Source organism: Heptranchias perlo, unplaced genomic scaffold (genome assembly GCF_035084215.1).
Source record: "Heptranchias perlo isolate sHepPer1 unplaced genomic scaffold, sHepPer1.hap1 HAP1_SCAFFOLD_254, whole genome shotgun sequence".
Classification (NCBI taxonomy): domain Eukaryota; kingdom Metazoa; phylum Chordata; class Chondrichthyes; order Hexanchiformes; family Hexanchidae; genus Heptranchias; species Heptranchias perlo.
The window spans coordinates 386688-410731 of record NW_027139266.1 but is presented as its reverse complement, the minus strand read 5'-3'; the positions used below and the strand labels follow the sequence as shown (position 1 = coordinate 410731).

Genomic DNA, 24044 nt, shown 5'->3' with positions numbered 1-24044 from the left:
AGCGTCTGTAAATGAAGGGGAAATGGTGATCGGTCAGGGAGCGTCTGTAAATGAAGGAGAAATGGTGATCAGTCAGGGAGCTTCTGTAAATGCAGGAGAAATTTTGATCAGTCAGGGAGCATCTGTAAATGAAGGAGATATGTGATTGGTCAGGGAGCGTCTACAAATGAAGCAGAAATGGTGATTGGTCAGGGAACGTCTGTAAATGAAGGAGAAATGGTAATCGGTCAGGGAATGTCTGTCAATTAAGGAGAAATGGTGATCAGTGAGGAATCGTCTATAAATGAAGGAGAAATGGTGATCGGTCAGGGAACGTCTGTAAATGAAGGAGAAATGGTGATCGGCCAGGGAGCATCTGTAAATGAAGTAGAAATGGTGATCTCTATCTCTTCAGTCATCCAGGGAGCTCCAGCTTTGGATGCCATTCCTTTCCACCTCGTGGGAATCTGTCTACTCTGTACCCAAACCAACTCCTCCTTGAAGGCCTCCCATTGTTCAATTACTGTTCTGCCTGCCAATTTTTGATTCCAATCCATCTGGACAAGATCCCTTTTCAACTCACTGGAATTAGCCCTCCTCCAGTTAAGAATTTTCACATTTGACTGTCCCTTGTCCTTTTCCATAACTGTTCTAAACCTAATGAGATTATGATCACTGCTGCCCCACTGAAACATGCTCCACCTGCCCCACTTCATTCTCCACACCGAGCTCACTGCTGTACTCACATTCACTCTCTCACACTCACTCTCTCACATTCACTCTCTCACATTCACTCTCTCACATTCACTCTCTCACATTCACTTTCTCACATTCAATCTCTCACACTCACTCTCTCACATTCACTCTGACATTCACTTTCTCACATTCACTCTCTCACATTCAATCTCACATTCACTTTCTCACATTCACTCTCACACTCACTCACATTCACTCACATTCACTCTCTCACTCACTCTCTCACACTCACTTACATTCACTCTCTCACACTCACTCTCTCACACTCACTCTCTCACACTCACTCTCTCACACTCATTCACATTCACTCTCTCACACTCTCACTCTCTCACACTCTCACTCTCTCACACTCTCACTCTCTCACACTCTCACTCTCTCACACTCTCACACTCATGGTTTCGGGCCACTGAAAGATGATGCGATGAGTTTGGATTTCAGTGCAGGGAAGAGGGAGAGTGTGTGGGACGGGGATTTACAGGTTGAGGCACAAGAGAGGAAAGAATGTTTTGTAGAAACTAGAATTCTGAATTTCTATCCTGTACTTACAGTGATTACTTTTATAAACTCCTTTATAGGGTATTAGAAGGGGAGGATTTGCAGAGGGAAACTCAAACCAAACAGCAGGCCAAGATCTGACAGAGTCACTCGATTCATCAGGACCTGATTATCATCGGCCTTTGAATGTGGAAGGAGAAATGTTTGTCTGTTCTGTCTGTGGGAGAAGATTTCAAACATCAGTGTGAGTGGGAAAGCACCGAGACACACACACCCGAGTGAGAGTGTTCCAGTGCACTGACTGTGGGAAGAGCTTTAACCAGTTACACAGCCTGAAAAAAGATCGCACCGTTCACAGCGGGGAGAAACCGGACACGTGTTCTGTGTGTGGACGAGGCTTCAACTGATCGTCCAACCTGGAGAGACACAAGGACACCCGGACCACGGAGAAACCGTGGAAATGTGGGGACTGTGGGAAGGGATTCAATTACCCGTCCCAGCTGGAAATTCATCGACACAGTCACACCGGGGAGAGGCCGTTCACCTGCTCCGTGTGTGGGAAGGGATTCACTATTTCATCCAGCCTCCAGACACACCAGCGAGTTCACACTGGGGAGAGACCTTTTAAATGTTCTGACTGTGAGAAAAAGTTTAAATGCAAAAGGAATCTGCTGGCACACCAATGTACCCACACTGGGGAGAGGTCGTTCACCTGCTCCGAGTGTGGGAAGGGATACACTCAGTCATCCCTCCTCCTGACACACCAGCGAGTTCACACTGGGTAGAGGCCGTTCACCTGCTCCGTGTGTGGGAAGGGATTCACTCAGTCATCCCTCCTCCTGACACACCAGCGAGTTCACACTGGGGAGAGGCCGTTCACCTGCTCCATGTGTGGGAAGGGATTCACTCAGTCATCCCTCCTCCTGACACACCAGCGAGTTCACATTGGGGAGAGGCCATTCACCTGCTCCGTGTGTGGGAAGGGTTTCACTCGGTCATCCCTCTTCCTGACACACCAGCGAGTTCACTCTGATGAGAGACCTTTTAAATGTTCTGACTGTGAGAAGAGGTTTAAAAGCAAAAGTAATCTGCTGATACACCAACGCACTCACACTGCGGAGAGGCCGTTCACCTGCACCGTGTGTGGGAAGAGATTCACTCAGTCGTCCAACCTGCTGACACACCAGCGAGTTCACACTGGGGAGAGGCCGTTCACCTGCTCCGTGTGTGGGATGAGATTCACTCAGTCATCCACCCTGCTGAGACACCAGCGAGTTCACTCCGATGAGAGACCTTTTAAATGTTCTGACTGTGAGAAGAGGTATAAAAGCAAATTTAATCTGCTGACACACCAACGCACTCACACTGGGGAGAGGCCGTTCACCTGCTCAGTGTATGGGAAGGGATTCACTTGGGCATCCAACCTGCTGCAACACCAGCGAGTTCACACTGAGAGACCTTTAAATGTTCTGACTGTGGGAAGAGATTTAAAATCAGAAACGAATTGCTGAGACATCGACGCACTCACACTGGGGAGAGACTGTTCACCTGCTCCGTGTGTGGGAAGAGATTCACTCGATCATCCCACCTTCTGAAACATTAACTTGTTGACACTATTGAGTGACCTTTTAATGCAGTGACTGTGAGAAGAGCTTTAGAAGCAGAAATGAACTGCTGACACATCAACGCATGCCCATTGGTTGAGAGACTGTTCACCTGCTCCGTGTGTGGGAAGGGATTCACTCAGTCATTACACGTGCTGAGACACCAGCGAGTTCACGAAATGAACAGGTCCAACGAGCCGGTCTGTAACACAGGCCAATGACTCAGTGCAGCTCGTTACCCAGTCACTGGGCTCCGTTATAGCCTCTCCTGTCAGTAACACACAAAGAGAAATTGTAAATCTGAAACAGAAAGAGATAATGTACAACACTTCATATCAACCACCAGTTTTTTCCTCTTTCCGGCTTTTAAAACAATCTGTTTCACAGTTTGTCAAACCCGAAACAGCCTCTGGGATTTGCTGATTGAGAATTTCAGTGGAAATTGGGACCGTCATTAAGTATCGGAACAAATATCCCCGCTGAGGTTTCGGGATTGTTACTGGTTTATTTATATCAGTGAGTGACCAATTTTAAACTCGGTGAGGGTCCAAACCTAAGGTAAGAGCCTGGGATAGACAAGAGATTCTTCAATGTATTAAGTTAAATTACACTGATTCCACCAACACTGGACATCACATCCCTCAAACATTGTTACCTGTTACTGTATAAAACTGGTGAGGGTGGAAATGGGAAATAACTGAAAAAAACTTCATTGTATCAAAGTTAATTCTGATCATCATTATTATACAAACATTCTACAGCCGGTCCCTTAAAAAGGACCCAATATCAAACCAGTCCCCAGTCCTTGGGCCTGTGCCTATGTTGTGATTTGCACCCGCTTCTGACTGACTTGGTATCAGACGCACTCCCGTCAACAGTAAACGGATGGAGCCGGATCCATAAGAGAAAAATGAGGACCGAGCTCCGCGGTTCTCCCAGAGTGCGGGAGGCGGAGTAACAGCAGCAGACAGAGAGATCTCTCTAAACCAGCCGCTGCCGCCGGAGAGAAGCGAGTCCCGTTCCGAGCCGTGTCTGTCAGGCGCCCGCTGACCCTCTCTTCACTGAAGGGGACCGATTCAGCACCAACTCACACACCCACCATTGGATCATTGAATCACCTTCAACACCTGAATTACATCACCACTTAATCCTCTATACACGAGGAAATACAAACCTTGTCCACACAACTTGCCCTCACAATGTTACCATTTTAGCCCCGGTATCATTCTGGTCTTTCTTCGCTGCACCTCCTGCAAGGCCAATATATCCTTCCTGAGGTCTGGTGCCCAGGACTGAATGCCGTGCTCTAAATGTGGCCTTAGCAGAGTTTATAGAATTCTAACATAACTTCCACCCTTTTGAATTCCAGTTCCCTTGAGATAAAGGCCGACATTCCATTAGCCATTTTAATTATTTTTTGCACCTGTCTGCCAACTCTTCCTGATTTCCCGAAGGATCTCTGCTCACCCACAGTTCCTGGCTTCTCACCATTTTGAAAATACTCTGATTTATCTTGCTTCGGGCCAAAGTGGATGGTCTCACACTTCCCCAGATTGAAACTTTGAACAGTCTGGGGCTCTTTTGTATGGAAAAGAGAAGGCTGAGGGTGACCTGATACAGGACTTTAAGATTATGCAAGGGTTTGATAGGTCAGATGTCGATAAGGTGTTTGTACTTTTGGGAGTGGGGACGTCAGAACTTAGGGCCATAAATATAATAGTCATCAATAAATCCAATCTGGCATTCAAGAGAAACATATTTATCCAGAGAGTCGTTAGAATGTGCAGCTCGCTCCCACACGGAGTAGTTAATGCGAATATCATGGATGCATTTACAGGGAAGCTGGATAAACACATGGAGGAGAAAGGAATATTCGGGTTTGCTCATAGGGTTAGATGAAGAGGGGTTGGAGGAGGTTCGTCTGCAGCATAAACACCGGTATAGTCTAGTTGGGCCGAATTGCCTGTTTCTGTGATGTACATTCGATGTAATTCTATGTAAGCTCCATCTGACACAGTTTTACCAACTCACTGAATCTATCAATTTCCTTTTACAACTTTATGCTCCCATCTACACTACTCACTGTGCCTCTTAACTTGGTGTCGTCGATAAACCTGGATATACCGCTCTCTATTCCTTTATCTACCTCATTTATACATATAATAAAAAGATGATTTGCCGGTACAGATCCCTGGGGGACACCACTAACCACATCCTATCAATTTGAGTACATACCCATTAACCTTACTCTCTGTCTCCTACCTCCAAACCAACTCCCTCCCCATTTCAATGGGTTGCTATAAATTCCACATGTTCTCATTTCTGTTAACAGTCTCTGATGCTAAACCTTATCGAATCCCTCTGGAAGTCAATATACACATAACCCCCATGGACACTCCATCATTTACCACATTAGTCACATTTTCAAAAAGTTCAACTAGTTTCGTTAGACTTGACTTACACTTTACAAATCCATGCTGACTCTCTCTGATCAATTCATGTTTATCCAAGTGCTCAGTCATTCTTTCCCTAATAACAGATTCTGGTAACTTCCCCACAACAGACGTCAGACTAATAGGTCTATAATTTCCTGTTTTATCTCTCCTACCCTTCCTAATTAATGGAATGACATTTGAATTTTTTCAATCCATGGAACAATTCCTGAATCAAGAGAGTTTTGAACGATCATGACTAAAGCATGTACAATTTCCTCACCTATTCCCCTTCGTCCCCTGGGATGGTCACCATCAGGTCCTGGAGATTTGTCTATCTTTAGTCTAATTGTTTTCTCCAATACCATTATTTTACTTACACTGAATCCCCTTGATTTATTTTCAGTTTTCCTCGTGTCTCTGGTACATTATCCTCATGCTTTTCTGTGAGTGTCAAAAAAGGCTGCCATTTCCTGATTTTCAATTACAATATCACCTCCATCTGTCTTTAAGGGGCCCACATTACTCTTAGTCACCCTTCTTTCTCATAATATACGTGTAAAAACCTTGAAAGTTGTCCTTAATTTCATTCACAAGTTTTTCTCGTTTTCCCTCTTTGCACCTTTTACGATTTTTTTTAGTTTCAGCACCACAATAAACAACTCTTCACTGTGAAATTTGCTCAATTAGTTCTTTAGTGTCAGAGCGAGAATTGTCCATCCCGAATTTATTTAAAGTAACAAACAGAAGCACAAATATTCATCCGTGTATCAAAGCACTGATGGACACACAAAGATAAACACAGCCTGAAACGCAGTCAGTATCGGGATTCACAGGGAAACGGGCAAGTGAAATAGACAAAGATCAAACAGTCTGAACCCACAACAGAATGTGACGTGTAGCTGATAGATATTAATGAGAGGAGGTGGGAAACAGTACCATGAATTGGCTCCGTGGCTTAGTTGGTTAAAGCACCTGTCTAGTAAACAGGAGATCCTGGGTTCAACTCCCAGCGGTGCCTTTGTGTAATTCATGGTGTTTAGTGAATTTGAGAAGCACACAGTGCTGTGTTTTGTTCAGGATCCAACATGGAACTGATCAGATGGTCTTTTCATTATGCAGACAGCCCTCTCACAGAATGTGCCCGTGACATGTTCTTGTTTCTGGGCTCGTTGAGTTCGGGGTTTAATTCTCGATTCGAGGTTCATACCCTGGAGAAACCCTAATTTAACCCTGGACTTTTTATCTTGAGCTGCGGTTCAGACTTTTGCTGAGAGGGAAAAGAAGTCCCCAAATCACTCCACCTGAATCTCACGCGGTCTCGGAAGAAGTTCAGTTCAAACAATCAGGACTTTAAAGGCACCTCAATGACCTGCACTTTCATTGAATGAGCTTTGCTTACAATTGCATTCGACCATGAAGCCGCTCTGGGCTTTCATCACACTGAAGCAGAGTGTGGCCGCTCTGTATCTGTGAGCATGTCGGTGACGAGGTTCGCTCTGATATTGGTCGCTCTCAATTTTTAAGATCTCGCCAAGCTCTGGGAAAAGAAACCGGGAATCGAATTGTCCCTGTAAGTGATGAATTGAAGGGATTGGTGCTCCAAGCAGATCTGGAAAATTCACAGTGCGGTCGCTCAGGAATTCCAAATCCACCCTCTCGCCACTCGACGATCACATTAACTGAGTGGAGAATAAATGTCACACCCTTTATTTTGGAAAAGCAAAACGGTGGGGATTTTTATCATAGCCCGATGCCTTTCGTGTTGGATCAGATGTTCCCCGTTGCGTTACTTTCATCTTCATCGGAGAACCGGTTCGGGCGTTCCTGTGATAAACGGCGACAATTGCCTGTTAATGTTAAATTTAAGATGCAGTCTATAAAATTATGAAATTTCATCACATGCAAAGCACAAAAATCTTATTAAAGTTTTGACTGTCTCTCGGTAACCACGTCAGCATCTCCTTCAGTCTGAAATAGAAAGTTATTGGTTGATTAATGGTGATTAAAACAGTCATTCAACTACGAACAGGGTTTAATTATCTTCATGTAATTATTTATTAAGTTCATAACTCTTGTTAAATTTAATTCTGTGACTGGGAATGGAACCACCCGGTGATGGGAGCACTGAATTTTAACCACCAGTCCATCGGGGAGCTCCCAGGATTGAGCACCGATGACATTTATTTTTCATGGAACTGATGACATTTATTTTTCTTTCACTCTTCCGTGATTCATTCAGCTCTGTGTTTATTCTCAGGCCTCTTATCTCTCCCTTCTTTTCAGCTTCTGACTGCGGATATTCCTCTGGTCAAATATGAATAATATAGAATATCTCACAGCCCCGCTATATTTGCTCCTTCTCTGCACAGTTCTGTACAAAATCAAACTGTAGGCAGATACCGACAGTGTGTCTCCCTCACTCCCCACAGGAGCAGCAGGAGATGACACTTTAAACTGCCAGTTGCTTCAAACGATGCCCGATAGACCTGCGTTGCCTTGGAGTTTTCCCAGGAGCTGCATTGATTCGATGCGTGAATTTTGGAAATGGAAACATGTCCATCAGCAGCTTGTGGGAGTATTTTCCCTCACTTTCCATTCCATGTCCATGCCGACTTGCACTTGGTGCTGTCATTGCCTGAACATCACCTTCTGTCCCGATTGGAGTTCGAACAGAAAATGCCATTTTGTGCGAGCAGCTTGTCTGACACGAAAATGACCTGAATTACAAAGGGGCAAGTGGGAAAGGCCGCGTTGGTCTGCTTGTTCACAGAATTTTCAGCGTTTCCTTGTGGTCTAGTGTTTAGGATTCGGAGCTTTCATCACCACGGCAACAGTTCGATTGATGTCTGTCTGAACATCCACATATTATCCACTCTACCATAAGTGGACTGGACTCAAATTGCTGATTTTTCACTGTGAGGGTGAAGAGATATAAATGTGTGGACATTAGCTACGAATTCATCAGCTGGGTTGCACCTTTGCTTCTCCCCCCGTCTCAGTCTTTCCATCTTTACCCTTCACTGCCGGTGTTCCAGGTTCGATCATCCGTGGCCGTTCAACGAAGCCTGAGAAGTCCATGAGGGAAAAACACAGAGAGTCAGAGACAGAGACAAGGTGGGATCAAAGTATAGGAAGAAATAGGATCAATGTCAAGTTCTGCGAACGGGCAGAATTTAAGATGGAGCTTGGGAGAGATTCCTTCACGTGTCTCGCAATTTTGCAAGAGACCATTGGGCTCCGAATTAAAAGCATGAGCCGCGCTGGAGAGTCTCTCTGAGAGAGGGAATGCGGTTCGTCAACTCCAGTTCATCGTTATTTGAGCAGTAAAAATAACTTTAAGAAGTATCACTGGGAACAGGATTCGAACGTACGCAGGAAATCCCCAGGGGATTCCGAGTCCAACGCCTTAACCACTCGGCCATCGCAGCTACAAACATCTGTTGTGCACGGCTGTAAATCAGAATGTGATCTGTGATACAATGTTCTCTCTGACAGGTGAAAGGCCCTGATCCCTGGTCTGTGCTGATTCTCTGACAGTTTACTGGGTAAAGGCCCTGATCCCTGGTCTGTGCTGATTCTCTGATAGTTTAGTGGGATTCATTCTGTATCTGTCAGTCTCTGGTACAGTGTGTGAACTTGGGATTGATTCTGTATCTTGTCAGCATTGTGTGTGAGAGTTTGTGATTCATTCTTTATATGCAGTCTCTCATACTGTGTGTTAGTGTGGGATTCTTTCGGTATCTGTCAGTCTCTGGTACTCCGTGTGAGTGTGGGACTCATTCTTTATATACAGTCCCCATGACTGTATGTGGGAGTTGAATTCATCCTAAATATGCAGTTACTCATACTGCATGTTAGTGTGGGATTCATACTGTACCTATCAGTCCCTGGTACTTGATGAGAGTGTGGGATTAACTCTGTGTCTGTCAGTCTCTAGTACTGTATGTGAGTTTGGGATTCCTTCTGTATCTGTGAGTGTTGGATTCATTCTGTGTCTGTGTGTCTCTGGTACTGTATCTGAATGTGAGTTTCATTCTGTATCTGTACGTAATTATTCTCTCAGATTACATTATTGCGTTCAATACTTTAGCTTTAATATCTTAATGTTTGAAGAGTTTTACTCCTTATTTAATTTGTAAATATGGACGAACTTTAGGATTTAATGTTGGAGGTTTTAATCAGATAATTTGTGTGCTTTTTGGACTACTATTAAATCTGAGTACTATTGTGGATGATAATGAATCTTTCAAACTGATAAGGTGACATTTTTGAATTGGTTTGTAATGTGTAGATCAGTCTGTAGAAATGGAATTGATACTGTATCTTTCAGTCTAATATTGTATGAGATTTTTGGACTGGTATATAATGTGTATCTCAGTCTGCACTAATAGAATTGATACTCTATCTTTAAATTTCATTCTGCGAGTGCATTCTGAACTGGTATCTAATTTGCTTCTCAGGTTTACTATCTTTCAGTATTTCTCAATCGATACTGTACATGAGGTTTGGATTTGTAGCAAATGGTACACTTTTTGAATGGATATTTCATGTATTAAAGTCATGTGTGAGAGAGTTCTGGGATAGTATTCAATTGGAATCTCGGGTACATTATTGGGATTCATTCTGTCCCTTTCAATCGGATACCATGTGTGATTTCTCTCTGGTATTTAATTCGTAGCTATGTTGCCCGATTGTGAGATTGACATAGTGCCTTTCAATCTGAGAGTGTGATTTTGGACTGGGATTTTTGTATCTGCCTGTCAGCGGGACAGAGTTCGGGGCAAATGGAACAGTGTCTGCCTCACCCGCTCTGTTTGAATGTTGGATTGAAAGTGTGTCTCTGGAACTTGGGATCAGTGTGGGACTGACTACTTCTGCTGTCTGAGACTGTGGAACTGATGACCTGTCTGTGTCTCTGTGCTCGGTGGGTGATAATGTACCTCCTGTGTGTGAGGAGCTGGCTGCACTCCTCCTTGTGCCTCGGGTGGAGGAAACATCACATTCATTCTGGATCATTCAAGGATTCGCCTGTGGAAAGAAAATTATCTCTTGTAACCCAAGAAATGGTGAGGTTGAAAATGGAAAAGTGATCAGTTTAATATCTCTAATGATCATTTTGAATATCCACAAATGAAAACCAGTGATACAAACAGTGTCAGTGTCTGACTCCACTGCAGCACTCAGCTTCTGCACACCAGGTGTGTTGGGCTGTTTTACAACAATTTAGTGACATCCAGACACAACCCAACCCCTGCACTGATCCATGAATGGGACCACCCGATGGGGCAGGGACCTTTGTCCAGGTTAGGTTTCTAATCCCCTCTCCCATGGGACTAACCGTTCAACCCAAATATAACAGCCGCTGTTTAAATTGTGTCCTTCACACTTCTCACCTGGTGCCTGCAATAGATGCTCTTTGTATAACTCCGCACATCCTTACTGTCCGGCTCTGTTTCCACTCTTCACTGTCCAATAACAATAAACAGGGTGAGACTGGAACTAAACCAGGACCATTCACTCCTGGTTTGGGGAGTGAAAGCAGCAATGGTTTTAATAGCAGGTTCTTCCCATTCTCTCTCCCTTCCCCTGGACACACCCTGTCCACACACAGCCCGAGAATGACCTCTCCCTTCCCCCCTCTCACTCCATGTTCCGGGACCAGTTCCTGATCCACTCCGCCTCTTACAAACAGCCCCCGGACTCCCCCTGCCCTTCCCCCGGACTCAATGCCGATCTCTGAGCCCATCTGCGGACACGGTCCCGGAGCGATGAGCTGCTGTAACGAGGCTGCTCTTTGCTCCCTTCCCCCGGGGGCCGTGATCTCTCCATTCCCGCATGTCTGAGCAAAGGAAGTGGGTCTGGGGGAAAGGTCAGAGGGAATGGGCTCCACAGGCAGTGCAGGAACAGGCACCAGAATGGGAAACAGATGGGATTGCACCAGTGCCCAACGCTGGAATCCAGACTGACTTTACAATCTCCAACTATTAAACTCGAGGTTTCCATCCCTGCTGTTTCTCTCGGGCTCTTTTGATGGGAAAGAGTCTTTCAGAGATAAAGTGAGCGGCTGTGGAATGAACCAATGGGTTCTGTTCATTCTTGGCTCCCTTACTGATAAAGTAACGTTTGACTCCGAAACTGGAGGGAGGATTCCTCAAACCAATCCTGGAGAAACGGGGGAGGAAAGTGGGAGTCGGTGTATTTGCTGGGACCGTGTAGGATTAATATCAGGCAGCAACAGTCCCAGTTTATTTCAATCGGAGTGAAACTCTCGGTCCCTGAGAGTAATACAGAACGGCCCTGAGCTGCAAGATTGCAGAGGGGACAACATGCAAGAGAGGGTTAAATGTGTGACACTGTCCCTGAGAGTGGGATTAATAATGTGTCTGTCTCTGAAATAATATCAGTGAGAGATGAGACTGCATCTTCTGTCACTCCACCTTGGAATAGAAATTGGGATGGAATATTTTCCAATTTGTTACTCTGTGAAAACGGGACATTACAGGTCAGTTTCTCTCTCTCTCTTTTGTACAGCATATGAAGGTGGGAGACTGTTACTGAGAGTGATACAGAGACACTGATAGGAAGTGTAATTCTGATACTGTGCCTGTCTGTTTTTATCTCTCTCTCGCGCTGTACATGAAGGTGGAATATTGTTACTGAGTGTGAAACGGACACACTGATGGGAAGTGTGAGACTGATACTGTGTCTGTTTGTCTGTGTGTCTCTCTCTGTCTGTCTGTCTTTCTCTCTCCCTAGTGCTGTACAAGGAGGCGGGATACTGTTACTGAGCGTAATATAGACACACTGATAGAAAGGGAAAGACTGATTCTGTGTCTGTGAACAAACCTCCGGTGCTATTGGTGAGACGGTCACTGTCCCTTTTATTGTATATCAGCCGGTCTGACGGGTCATTCATCATTCGCCAGTCCTGTCAGGAAAGGTGGAGAGAAACCGTCTGTAACTGTCTGACACTGGACTGTCTGTGAGTGTTGAATTTATTCAGTAACTCGTCGTCTCTGGGTGTTGAGAACGGGATGGAGAGGACACCAGTTACTATTATCTGACAGTCAGTTTAGGAGGAGAGAGAAACACAGAGAGACTGGAGGAGCCCAGAGCGGATAATTTGTATTTTCATCTTAACCAAACATATCACTGTGTGCGGACAATATAATAATGTAAAAGGAGGAGGACGAGGTGAGGCACAGACAGCATTGAGTCTCATTTCACTATAGACGGACGCAGGACTTGCCCCAGGTGAGGGTTTTGTGCTTAAAGATCACTTCACTAAAAACACCTTGACGATCTGGGGTTACAGACGGACATGACGGGCAGGAAAAGACCAGCTCGTTCATCAATCCTGCCCCACATGCCTGGAGCATCGTGACTGGACACTTCCTACACACACCACCAGCCCCACCCACCGTGAACATGGAATCTCCTGGGAGCAGTCACAAACCAGAAAAAAAACAGAAAAAAGGCGGAGAGTCAGCGCCCACCGCACCAGAGAGGGTCAGCACCCACCGCACCAGAGAGAGTCAGCACCCACCGCACCGGAGAGGGTCAGCACCCACCGCACCGGAGAGAGTCAGCACCCACCGCACCGGAGAGGGTCAGCACCCACCGCACCAGAGAGAGTCAGCACCCACCGCACCAGAGAGAGTCAGCACCCACCGCACCAGAGAGGGTCAGCGCCCGCCGCACCAGAGAGAGTCAGCGCCCACCGCACCAGAAAGAGTCAGCACCCACCACACCAGCCGGGAATACATTCCAGATGCTCAGTCCTCTCTGGGAAAAGAAGCAGCTCCCAACATCCAGACTATTCTTCCCTCTTTGTGGTCGGAACGCCGGTCCGCTGCTTCCCCCCAATCTGTGAAACTGGAAATAATCCATCACTGGGCAAGCTGTTCAACCATGAGATGGGAGCCATTGAAACACCGTGGGCGCTCTCCCATTGAATGATATTCTGTGCGGAGCGTTCGGTTTTTCGCGAGGTGAAGAAACTCTTGTCTCTCCTTGTGTGTGAATGTGAGGCGAGTCTCAGATGATATTCTCACAGTTGAATCCAAAATTTTAAATTTAACTTGTTTGGAGACACCGGGGATTGAACCCGGGACCTCATACATGCAAAGCATGCGCTCTTCCACTGAGCGACATTCCCACGGGTCAAAAAATACCTGAGAAATAAACAAGCAGACACTTTAGAAGTGAAGCCGTGAGCTTTCTGCTCCGTCTCTCCAGGATATCGAGATGCCCAGCGGTCCCGCGTGTTCACAATGTTCAACCTCTGCTTCAGTTCACGGGGTTTCTGCTCCTCTTTACTTTGAACTTTCCAAAAAAAAAGTCTGCGGAAATAAAAAAAACCCAATCGCTAATGGTCAGTGACAAGACTGAAATCCAACCTCTGAATCATAAAGTGAGATGGAAGAATGACAGAGCGTCAAACAGGAACAAGAGCTGGGACTGCTCGCTCGATATTGCACCGTCACACATTCCCCTCAGTCGGCGGCTGCTTTGAGTTGAGCTGTTGAGGGGACCGTGAGATGAAGTCCCGCTCCGGGACAATTTAATGCTTGTGGAGCCTCAGAAGTTGGAACTCGCTGAGCTCAAAAAGCGTCATTCAACTTTCCGTGGGGAATTCTGGTGGAAAATTATTTAGGGAGATACTGGGAGTTGAACCCAGGACCTCAACACATGCAAAACATGCGCTCGACCACTGAACAAAATCCCCAGATCAAAGAAACCTCTCACCAAGGAAAGAAGAACTGATTGTCCTCATTTTGTGAGGCCACCCGTGGTGGGTGTGCACTCCGCTCACTGCATTTTACTGGAGAAATAATCAATTTATATTATGTAACTATCCTCCACTCACTACATTTTACTGGAGAAATAATCAATTTATATTATGTAACTATCCCCCACTCACTGCATTTTAATGGAGAAATAATCAATTTATATTATGTAACTATCCTCCACTCACTACATTTTACTGGAGAAATAATCAATTTATATTATGTAACTATCCTCCACTCACTACATTTTACTGGAGAAATAATCAATTTATATTATGTAACTATCCCCCACTCACTGCATTTTACTGGAGAAATAATCAATTTATATTATGTAACTATCCTCCACTCACTACATTTTACTGGAGAAATAATCAATTTATATTATGTAACTATCCTCCACTCACTACATTTTACTGGAGAAATAATCAATTTATATTATGTAACTATCCCCCACTCATTACATTTTACTGGAGAAATAATCAATTTATATTATGTAACTATCCCCCACTCATTACATTTTACTGGAGAAATAATCAATTTATATTATGTAACTATCCCCCACTCACTTCATTTTACTGGAGAAATAATCAATTTATATTATGTAACTATCCTCCACTCTGCATTTTACTGGAGAAATAATCAATTTATATTATGTAACTATCCTCCACTCTGCATTTTACTGGAGAAATAATCAATTTATATTATGTAACTATCCTCCACTCTGCATTTTACTGGAGAAATAATCAATTTATATTATGTAACTATCCCCCACTCACTTCATTTTACTGGAGAAATAATCAATTTATATTATGTAACTATCCTCCACTCTGCATTTTACTGGAGAAATAATCAATTTATATTATGTAACTATCCTCCACTCACTGCATTTTAATGGAGAAATAATCAATTTATATTCTGTAACTATCCCCCACCAGGTTTTAGCTGTTGTCAGAAATAGTCCCTTCGTGGTCGCCAATTGTAGGATTTAAACCACTATTTTCAGGATTATAATCTCATCCAATCTAAGGACTGGTTCCTGACAACAACAAGATCACCACTGGTACTGGTATTACGGTTAAAGGCAAAACAGATTTATTAATTACATCACAATTAGTGCAAAAAGGTGATACTGAACAAAGAGAAATAGTGAGTGTTCCTTGAAACCTCAGGAGTGTCCCTCCAAGTGACTACGGTGCGGTCTCTCTCTCTCTCTCTCTCTGTCCCTCCAAGTGACTACGGTGCGGTCTCTCTCTCTCTCTCTCTGTCCCTCCAAGTGACTACGGTGCGGTCTCTCTCTCTCTCTCTCTCTGTCCCTCCAAGTGACTACGGTGCGGTCTCTCTCTCTCTCTCTCTGTCCCTCCAAGTGACTACGGTGCAGTCTCTCTCTCTCTCTCTCTCTATCCCTCCAAGTGTCTACGGTGCGGTCTCTCTCTCTCTCTCTCTGTCTGTCCCTCCAAGTGACTACGGTGCGGTCTCTCTCTCTCTCTCTCTCCCTCCAAGTGACTACGGTGCGGTCTCTCTCTCTCTCTCTCTCTCTATCCCTCCAAGTGACTACAGTGCGGTCTCTCTCTCTCTCTCTCTCTATCCCTCCAAGTGACTACGGTGCGGTCTCTCTCTCTCTCTCTGTCCCTCCAAGTGACTACGGTGCGGTCTCTCTCTCTCTCTCTCTCTCTCTGTCCCTCCAAGTGACGACGGTGCGGTCTCTCTCTCTCTCTCTCTCTCTGTCCCTCCAAGTGACTACGGTGCGGTCTCTCTCTCTCTGTCCCTCCAAGTGACAACGGTGTGGTCTCTCTCTCTCTCTCTCCCTCCAAGTGACTACGGTGCGGTCTCTCTCTCTCTCTCTATCCCTCCAAGTGACTACAGTGCGGTCTCTCTCTCTCTCTCTCTCGCTGTGATCTGTTGACTGAAAAGTTCTCTTCTTCCTTGCCAGAATCTTGTGCGCCTTCCTCAGCTTTTGAGGTCTCTTCTTATTCCCTTTTTCAGTTTATGAGCAGTTCACTCTCACATCCACATCTCTCAGCCTGACCATTATTCATGTCTCTCAACCTTCAGAAGTTACATTCCAAGCATAACTCCTGGTCCCATCCGTGCCTTGTTGTTACAGACTTAACAGAACCTTATTTAGAGTTTACATTGCCAGTCTTCACAGAACCGTGTGTATAAACAGACTTCTGCTCACTGGCTTGTGGAGGCTCGAGATAGAGAGGCCTGAGCCTGCGTGACTCCTTGATTTAATGAACCTTCAGTCCCTTTATCTACATGTCTTTTAGACATTATGCTATTACAGCACATTCCTCCCTTAGGTCTGTTCATTCCCACTTTACTGTTGTCAGCATCCTTTTAGTTTTAACTGCAAACTTGACTATAATAACCATCATGCATCCTTCTCGGCCCACCAGCACTTTCTTATTGAACACACGTTACATGGTTCATTCTATATTAATACACAGTACAGTTTACATTTATAGATACATAGATTCACAGTACATTTGATTCTACTTCCACTATTGATTATAATTATACTAAATTATATCTGTTAATGGGTTAATCCTGACACATTGTTCTTCCTGTCTCTAAACACCGTTGTACAGGAGCCTTCTGTTCCGTTCCGAGAAGCTCTGAACCATGGAAGAGAGCGGCTGGGGCACATTTCTTACACGCCTCAAGATTAACCCACACGGAGATTTTGCTGTCAGTGAAGAGAGACGAGAAAGACCAAAGTGCCGTTTGCCCCTCTCAGTGTGGCCCTGAAGGACTGTGTCCAGGCTGAAGTTCTGTTCCCACCGGACGATCCTCCCCCCAGATAGTCCTTTCTGAGCTCCAGTCAGGTGATGCTAAACACTCAGGTGGGAAAGACCAAAATCTACAACAAGGTGTTTAAAACAAAGCTGATTTATTTCACAAATATCCTGAATATTAAACTCCAGCCCAGTTATAGGGGTTATTAACATCAGGAGAAACAAACCCCAACTGTCAGAATGAACATGGTTCAGTCCTGGATGGGATTAACAGCAGAATCCAACCCCTGTAATCAGATGTGAACTCGCTGGTGTCTCAGCACATGTGATGACTGAGTGAATCCCTTCCCACACACGGAGCAGGTGAACAGTCTCTCCCCAGTGTCAGTGTGTTGGTGTTTCAGCAGAGCATTTGTGAGAACATTTAAATAGTCTCGCCCCAGGGTGAGTACGTTGGTGTCTCAGTAGATTCCTGTTGTTTTTATATCTCTTCCCACAGTCAGAACATTTTAAAGGTCTCTCCCCAGTGTGAACTCGCTGGTGTGATAGAAGGTGTGATGACCGAGTAAATCTCTTCCTGCACATGGAGCAGGTGAACGGCCTCTCCCCAGTGTGAATGCGTCGATGTCTCCATAGTTGGTATCTGCTTTTACAGGTCTTCTCACAGTCAGAACATTAAAAAGGTCTCTCCCCAGTGTGAACAAATTGGTGCATCAGCAGTTCGGATGAAATAGTGAATCCCTTCCCTCACACGGAGCAGGTGAACGGTCTCTCCCCAGTGTGAGTGCGTTGGTGTGTCAGCAGATTCCTTTTGCTTTTAAATCTCTTCCCACAGTCGGAACTTTAATCGGTCTCTTATCAGAGTGAACTCGCTGATGTCTCAGCAGGTGGGATGACCGAGTAAATCTCCTCTTACACAGGGAGCAGGGGAACGGCCTCTCCCCAGTGTGAATGCGTTGGTGTGTCAGCAGATTAATTTTGCTTTTAAACCTCATCTCACAGTCAGAACATTTAAAACTTCTCTCATCGGAGTGAACTCGCTGGTGTATCAGCAGGTTGAAAGTCTGAGTGAATCTCTTCCCACACACGGAGCAGGAGAACGGCCTCTCCCCAGTGTGAACTTGCTGGTGTCTCAGCAGGTGGGATGACTGAGTAAATCTCTTCTTACACACAAAGCAGGAGAACGGCCTCTCCCCAGTGTGAGTGCGTTGGTGTGTCAGCAGATTAATTTTGCTTTTAAACCTCTTCTCACAGTCAGAACATTTAAAAGGTCTCTCGCCGGAGTGAAGTTGCTGGTGTCTCAGCAGGATGGATGACTGAGTGAATCTCTTCTTACACACAGAGCAGATGAACGGCCTCTCCCCAGTGTCACTGCGTTGATGTCTCAACAGTTCCTTTCTGCTTTTAAAGCTCTTCTCACAGTGAGAGCATTTAAAAGGTCTCTCATCGGAGTGAACAAGCTGGTGTGTCAGCAGGTTGGAAGACTGAGTGAATCTCTTCCCACACACAGAGCAGGAGAACGGCCTCTCCCCAGTGTGAACTCGCTGGTGTGTCTGGAGGTTGGATGACCGAGTAAATCCCTTCCCACACACGGAGCAGGTGAACCGCCTCTCCCCAGTGTGAGAGTGTCGATCAGTTTCCAGCTCTGAAGGGTAATTGAATCCCTTCCCACAGTCCCCACATTTCCACGGTTTCTCCGTGGTCCGGGTGTCCTTGTGTCTCTCCAGGTTGGACGATCAGTTGAAGCCTCGTCCAAGCACAGAACACGTGTACGGTGTCTCCCCGCTGTGAATGGTGCGATGTTTTTTCAGGCTGTGTAACTGGTTAAAGCTCTTTCCACAGTCAGTGCACTGGAACACTCTCACTCGGGTGTGTGTGTCTCGGTGCTTTCCCACTCACACTGATGTTTGAAATCTTCTCCCACAGACAGAACAGACAAACATTTCTCCTTCCACATTCAAAGGCCGATGATATTCAGGTCCTGATGAATCGAGTGACTCTGTCAGATCGGACGTGATTTTTGATTTGAATTTCCCTCTCCAAATTCTCCCCTTCCAATACCCTGCAAAAGGAGTTCAGAAAAGTCATTACTGTAAGTACAGGATAGAAATTCAGAATAGACATTTCTAGTTTCTATGGAACATTCTTTCCTCTCTTGTTCCTCCAAAGATGTAAATCTCCATCCCACACAATCTCCCTCCTCCCTGTGCTGAAATCCAAACCATCGTGTCATCTTTCAGTGACCCGAAACCATGAGTGAAAGGGTGAGAGAGAGTGAGAGAATGAATGTGAGAGAGCGTGAGAGTTAATGTGACACAGTGAATGCCAGAGAGTGAATGTCAGACAGTGAATGTGAGAGATTGAATATAAGAGAGTGTGAGAGAGTGAATGTGAGTACAGCAATGGGCTCGTTGTGGAGAATGAAGTGGGGCAGGTGGAGCATGTTTCAGTGGGGCAGCAGTGATCATAATCTCATTAGGTTTTGAATATTTATGGAAAAGGACAGGGGACAGTCAAATACGAAAATTCTTAACTGGAGGAGGGCTAATTCCAGTGAGTTAAAAAGGGATCTTGTCCTGGAGGATTGGAATCAAAAATTGGCAGGCAGAACAGTAATTGAACAGTGGGAGGCCTTCAAGGAGGAGTGGGTTTGGGTACAGAGTAGACAGATTCCCACGAGGAGGAAAGGAACAGCATCCAAAGCTCGAGCTCCCTGGATGACTGAAGATATAGAGATCACCATTTCTCCTTCATTCACAGACGCTCCCTGACCAATTACCATTCCTCATTCATTTGTCGATGCTCGCTGACCGATCATCAATTCTCCTTCATTTGCAAACCTTCCCCGACCGATCACCATTTCTCCTTCATTTACAGATGCTCCCTGACCGATCACCATTTCTCCTTCATTTACAGATGCTCCCTGACCGATTACCATTTCTCCTTCATTTCCAGATGCTCCCTGACCAATCACCATTTCTCCCTCATTTGCAGATGATCTCTGACCGATCACCATTTCTCCATCATTTACAGATGCTCCCTTGACTGATCATCATTTCTCCTTAATTTACAAATGCTCCCTGACCAATCACCATTTCTCCTTGATTTACAGACACTCCCTGACTGATCACCATTCCTTCTTCATTTACAGACGCTCCCTGACCGATCACGATTTCTTCTTCATTGAGAGACACTCCTTGACCGATCACCATTTCAGCTTCATTAATAGACGCTGCCTGACCGATCACCATTTCTCCTTCATTTACAGGCGCTCCCTGACCGATCACCATTTCTCCTTCATTTACAGACGCTCCCTCACCGATCACCATTTCTCCTTCATTTACAGGCGCTCCCTGACCGATCACCATTTCTCCTTCATTTACAGACGCTCCCTGACAGATCACCATTTCTCCTTCATTTCCAGACGCTCCCTGACCGATCACCATTTCTCCTTCATTTACAGACGCTCCCTGACCGATCACCATTTCTCCTTCATTTACAGACGCTCCCTGACCGATCACCATTTCTCCTTCATTTACAGACGCTCCCTGACCGATCCCCATTTCCCCTTCATTTCCAGACGCTCCCTGACCGATCACCATTTCTCCTTCATTTACAGACGCTCCCTGACCGATCACCATTTCTCCTTCATTTACAGACGCTCCCTGACGGATCCCCATTTCCCCTTCATTTCCCGGCGGGTAGTGAGGGGGGGATAATGTTCACTGTTTTATATTCGGGTCTGGGGCCGCACTCGGGGTTTGTAAAGCCTGAGCCTGGGCCTGAGCCCGGACCCGGGCCCCGGGGTTTATTGAGCCTCTTGCTCCGATCCTCTGACCTGCACCGAACGCGCTCCTCCCGCAGCCTCGACTGGCCGCGCATGCTCAGGACACACTGCCCGATCATGAGTCACTACCGCGCCTGCGCACTGAGCTCCACTGATTCAGATAGGGCACAATCTGTACCGCGCTGCATGCTGGGTGATGCAGACGCCATTGATGATCTTAATATCAGGCCGAAAAACAAAGACATTGGAAGCAGGAAGAGCGCGTTTGGAACAAAGATAATAAAATAAAATGAAACACCAGCTCTTCGTGTCATTTAAATCGGCACAAACACACAGCGCAGGCGCTCCCCCACTTTGGTGACCTCCAGAAAATATTTTTACGGTAACTTTTATCAATTTCGTTTTATTAAATGTTGCAACGGACGGGTTCAATTCATGTTTATTTTCGAACTGCACCTCAGGATGTCAGTCTCAACACTAATCCCGCCCTGGTGATTAAGGAGAGTTCCGGACCAAGAGGAGGAGCGGAAATTGACTTGAGGGGTGGGCGGCTGAGGGGTGAGTTGGTCCTCCAACCAATCGGAGTGTGTGAGGGGTGGGAGTTGTGGCACCGAATGGGCGGGTCGAAGCCCAGATGTCCCTCATTGTCTGAAACATAATTTTTAAAACCTAATTTATCTTAAACTCCTGGAGACAACTCGACCTTTCTGTTGCGTTTTGAAACAGATCAAACCAGATGAGGTGGAGCAAACATTTCAACATTTGTAAGAAAAACACATTAACTAAGAACAGCCAACATGGATCATTTGAGATAACTCAAGTCTACTGATAAAGTGAATGTAGTGGATGTTGTGGACATTGATTGTGAAAGGGTGTTTGGTAAGATGCCGGACAGGAGGCTTGTTGATAAAATTAGTACTTACCGTATTAAAAGGAATGAGGCAGTGTGTTTAGGGAGTTGTGTAAAGGGCAGAAAACAGAAAGTAGTGGTTAATGGATGTTCTCCAGACTGGAGGGATGTGAACAGTGGTGTCCCACAGGGTCAGTGTTGGGACCATTGCTAACCACAATACAGAGAATGATCTGAGCTTGGGTATGTGGGACACAAGGTGAAAATTGCTAGATGACGCCAAAATTGGCACCGGGGCAACTGTGAAGAGGAGTGTCAGAGACTTCACTGTGACGTCCACGGGTTAGTAAATGGGCCAGGTGAAATTTAATGCAGAGAAATGTGACGTGATGCATTTTGAGAGGAAGAAAAATGAGATGAAATGTAAACTAAATGGTGAAAGTTTAAAAGTAGAGAAGCAGAGAGACTTAGGGATGGAAGATTCTAAATAATGCATTGTCTTATTAATTAACAAGTCTGAGAGTCAGCAACTTTAATACCTCATGAAGAAATATATGAGCAAATTCTCTTTCCTCTCCCATACCAGACTAAACATGCAAATCCCCCGTGTAGACGAGATCAGCCCTCTGGATGGAACCACGGACTCCCTGAGCTTGATCTCCGGTGTCTCCAGTCCCAACTGCCCCTTACATCAGTATCTCCTCACTTTTATACCCTGTTGTGATCCATCTCTGTCACTGGAGCTGGAACTTCCCTAATCTGTGGTTTACAAGGACACATTGCTTGGTTCCCAGCAGTTACTTTTCTTCAGTAGTGTTCTCATGATCCCTGAACTACCCTGCTTCGTGTTAATTAGAATCATAGAATCAGAGAAAATTTGCAACACAGAAGGAGGCCATTCAGTCCATTGTGTCCGCGCCAGCCGAAATTGAGCCACCCATCCGAATCCCACTTTCCAGCACTTGGTCCATAGCCTTGTCGGTCTCGGCACTTCAGGTGCATATCCGGGTACCTTTTAAATGAGTTGAGGGTTTCTGCCTCTACCATCCTTTCAGGCAGTGAGTTCCAGACACCTACCACCCTCTGGGTGAAAAATGTTTTCCTCAGCTCCTCAATAATCCTTCTACCAATCACTTTAAATCAATGCCGTGCCCCTTGTTTATTGACCTCTCTGCTAAGGGAAATCGGTCCTTCCTATCCAGCCTATCTCGGCCACACATAAATTTGTACACCTCAATTAAATCAATCCTCAGCCTTGTTAGACTCGAATTTTTGGATCAAAACCAGACGGAGACGGAACTGCTGACCAAGTTAAAGTTTATTTGAAAACCTTGTGCACAAAGGGAGAGTGGCAGCTTCCTCAAGCTCGTGACCACTCTCAAAGGAACGTCAGCACTACAAGCATGTTTATACCTTTCAATAAGCAACACCCACCTGCTGTAGAAGGTGGTACAGGTCTATGTAACTACAGTGGGTTTCATTGGGTGGTATAGTCTGCCACTCATTTGTCAGGTGCTACCTTGGGTCGTCCCATGACATTAAACATCTCACATTCCTGAGGAGGACACTTATCAATAAACACAAGTCCCAGACATTGCAACTACACAAAGGGTCTTCACAAAGTCCTGAGCAGCTGCTTCCTATCTGACTCCCTTTTGAGCTGGGGTAACCTTGGAGATATCCACCGCTCCTCCCTTAATCATCTGAAGTGAGCTAGTTACGATAAACAATGTCGGCTTTCGGCCTTGGATAAACATTCCCTGGTGTGTTCTGGAGATAAGCGAGGTGGTGGACACAAATCCAACAAACCTGCCTTTGTCAGCTTTTACAGTGTGGGTTACGAGCTGCTCCCATAATGGTCAAGTATCCCATCATGCTTTGCTGCTACCTAAATGCTGCATGTGCGATTTAACTACTTGTGTGTGTGAGGATAGGAGTGGCTAATCATTCTTTAATATATATATATATATCAGGTTAGGTGAGGAGGGGCTGGAGGTTTTGGATTTCTGTTCACAAGCCTATTTTCCAGTCCAACAGTCCCCCCTCCAAACCTGGACATTGGATTATTCAGGGAAAAGCTAGAGCGCAAGTGACTGAGGTTTTGTCTAATAATCAACCTAATTTACTCGCCCTCTCCCCTCCCCAGCCCACTGGCTATTCCAGGGGGATCCTCTATTGGTCACATATGATCCGACATGAGTCCTGTCGAGGCGGCCGCCCGTCGAGGCACCGGGTCTGCATCAAAAGAGGGTAATTAGTTATTTACATTAAAACCATTCCCGATTCAATCTCCTGCTGCTCTCCTCATCCACACACTTGATTTTTTCCACAAGCGGCTGAAATCGTCTGAAGCACGGGTGGGGGAAGGGCGCATACACCAGCTGTTTTAACCTCCTGTCCAGCCAGATGTTTTGCCACAGCCCGTTTACATTTCTTACATGCCACACATAGCAGAATAAAGACCAGTATTAACTGCACCATGACCAAAACATGGGAAATTAGTCGGATCCATGGGTGAATCTGTCCATTTAGTCCCCAGTCCCATAAGACATCCCACCACATGATGTCTTTCCTCAACTCCTTGCTCCCCTGTTCCATGGTATAATACACC

The 24044-nt window shown here is 45.5% G+C and overlaps 2 non-coding genes across 2 annotated transcripts; one reads left to right on the top strand and one right to left on the bottom strand.

Moving 5' to 3' along the window:
- Positions 1 to 6213: 6213 nt before the first annotated feature.
- On the top strand, positions 6214 to 6287 carry trnat-agu (transfer RNA threonine (anticodon AGU)). The gene has a single exon. It is a non-coding gene; the product is annotated as a tRNA-Thr (tRNA).
- A 7068-nt stretch (positions 6288 to 13355) lies between these two features.
- Positions 13356 to 13427, bottom strand: trnaa-ugc (transfer RNA alanine (anticodon UGC)). Its single transcript has one exon. It is a non-coding gene; the product is annotated as a tRNA-Ala (tRNA).
- Between the last annotated feature and the right edge of the window lie 10617 nt (positions 13428 to 24044).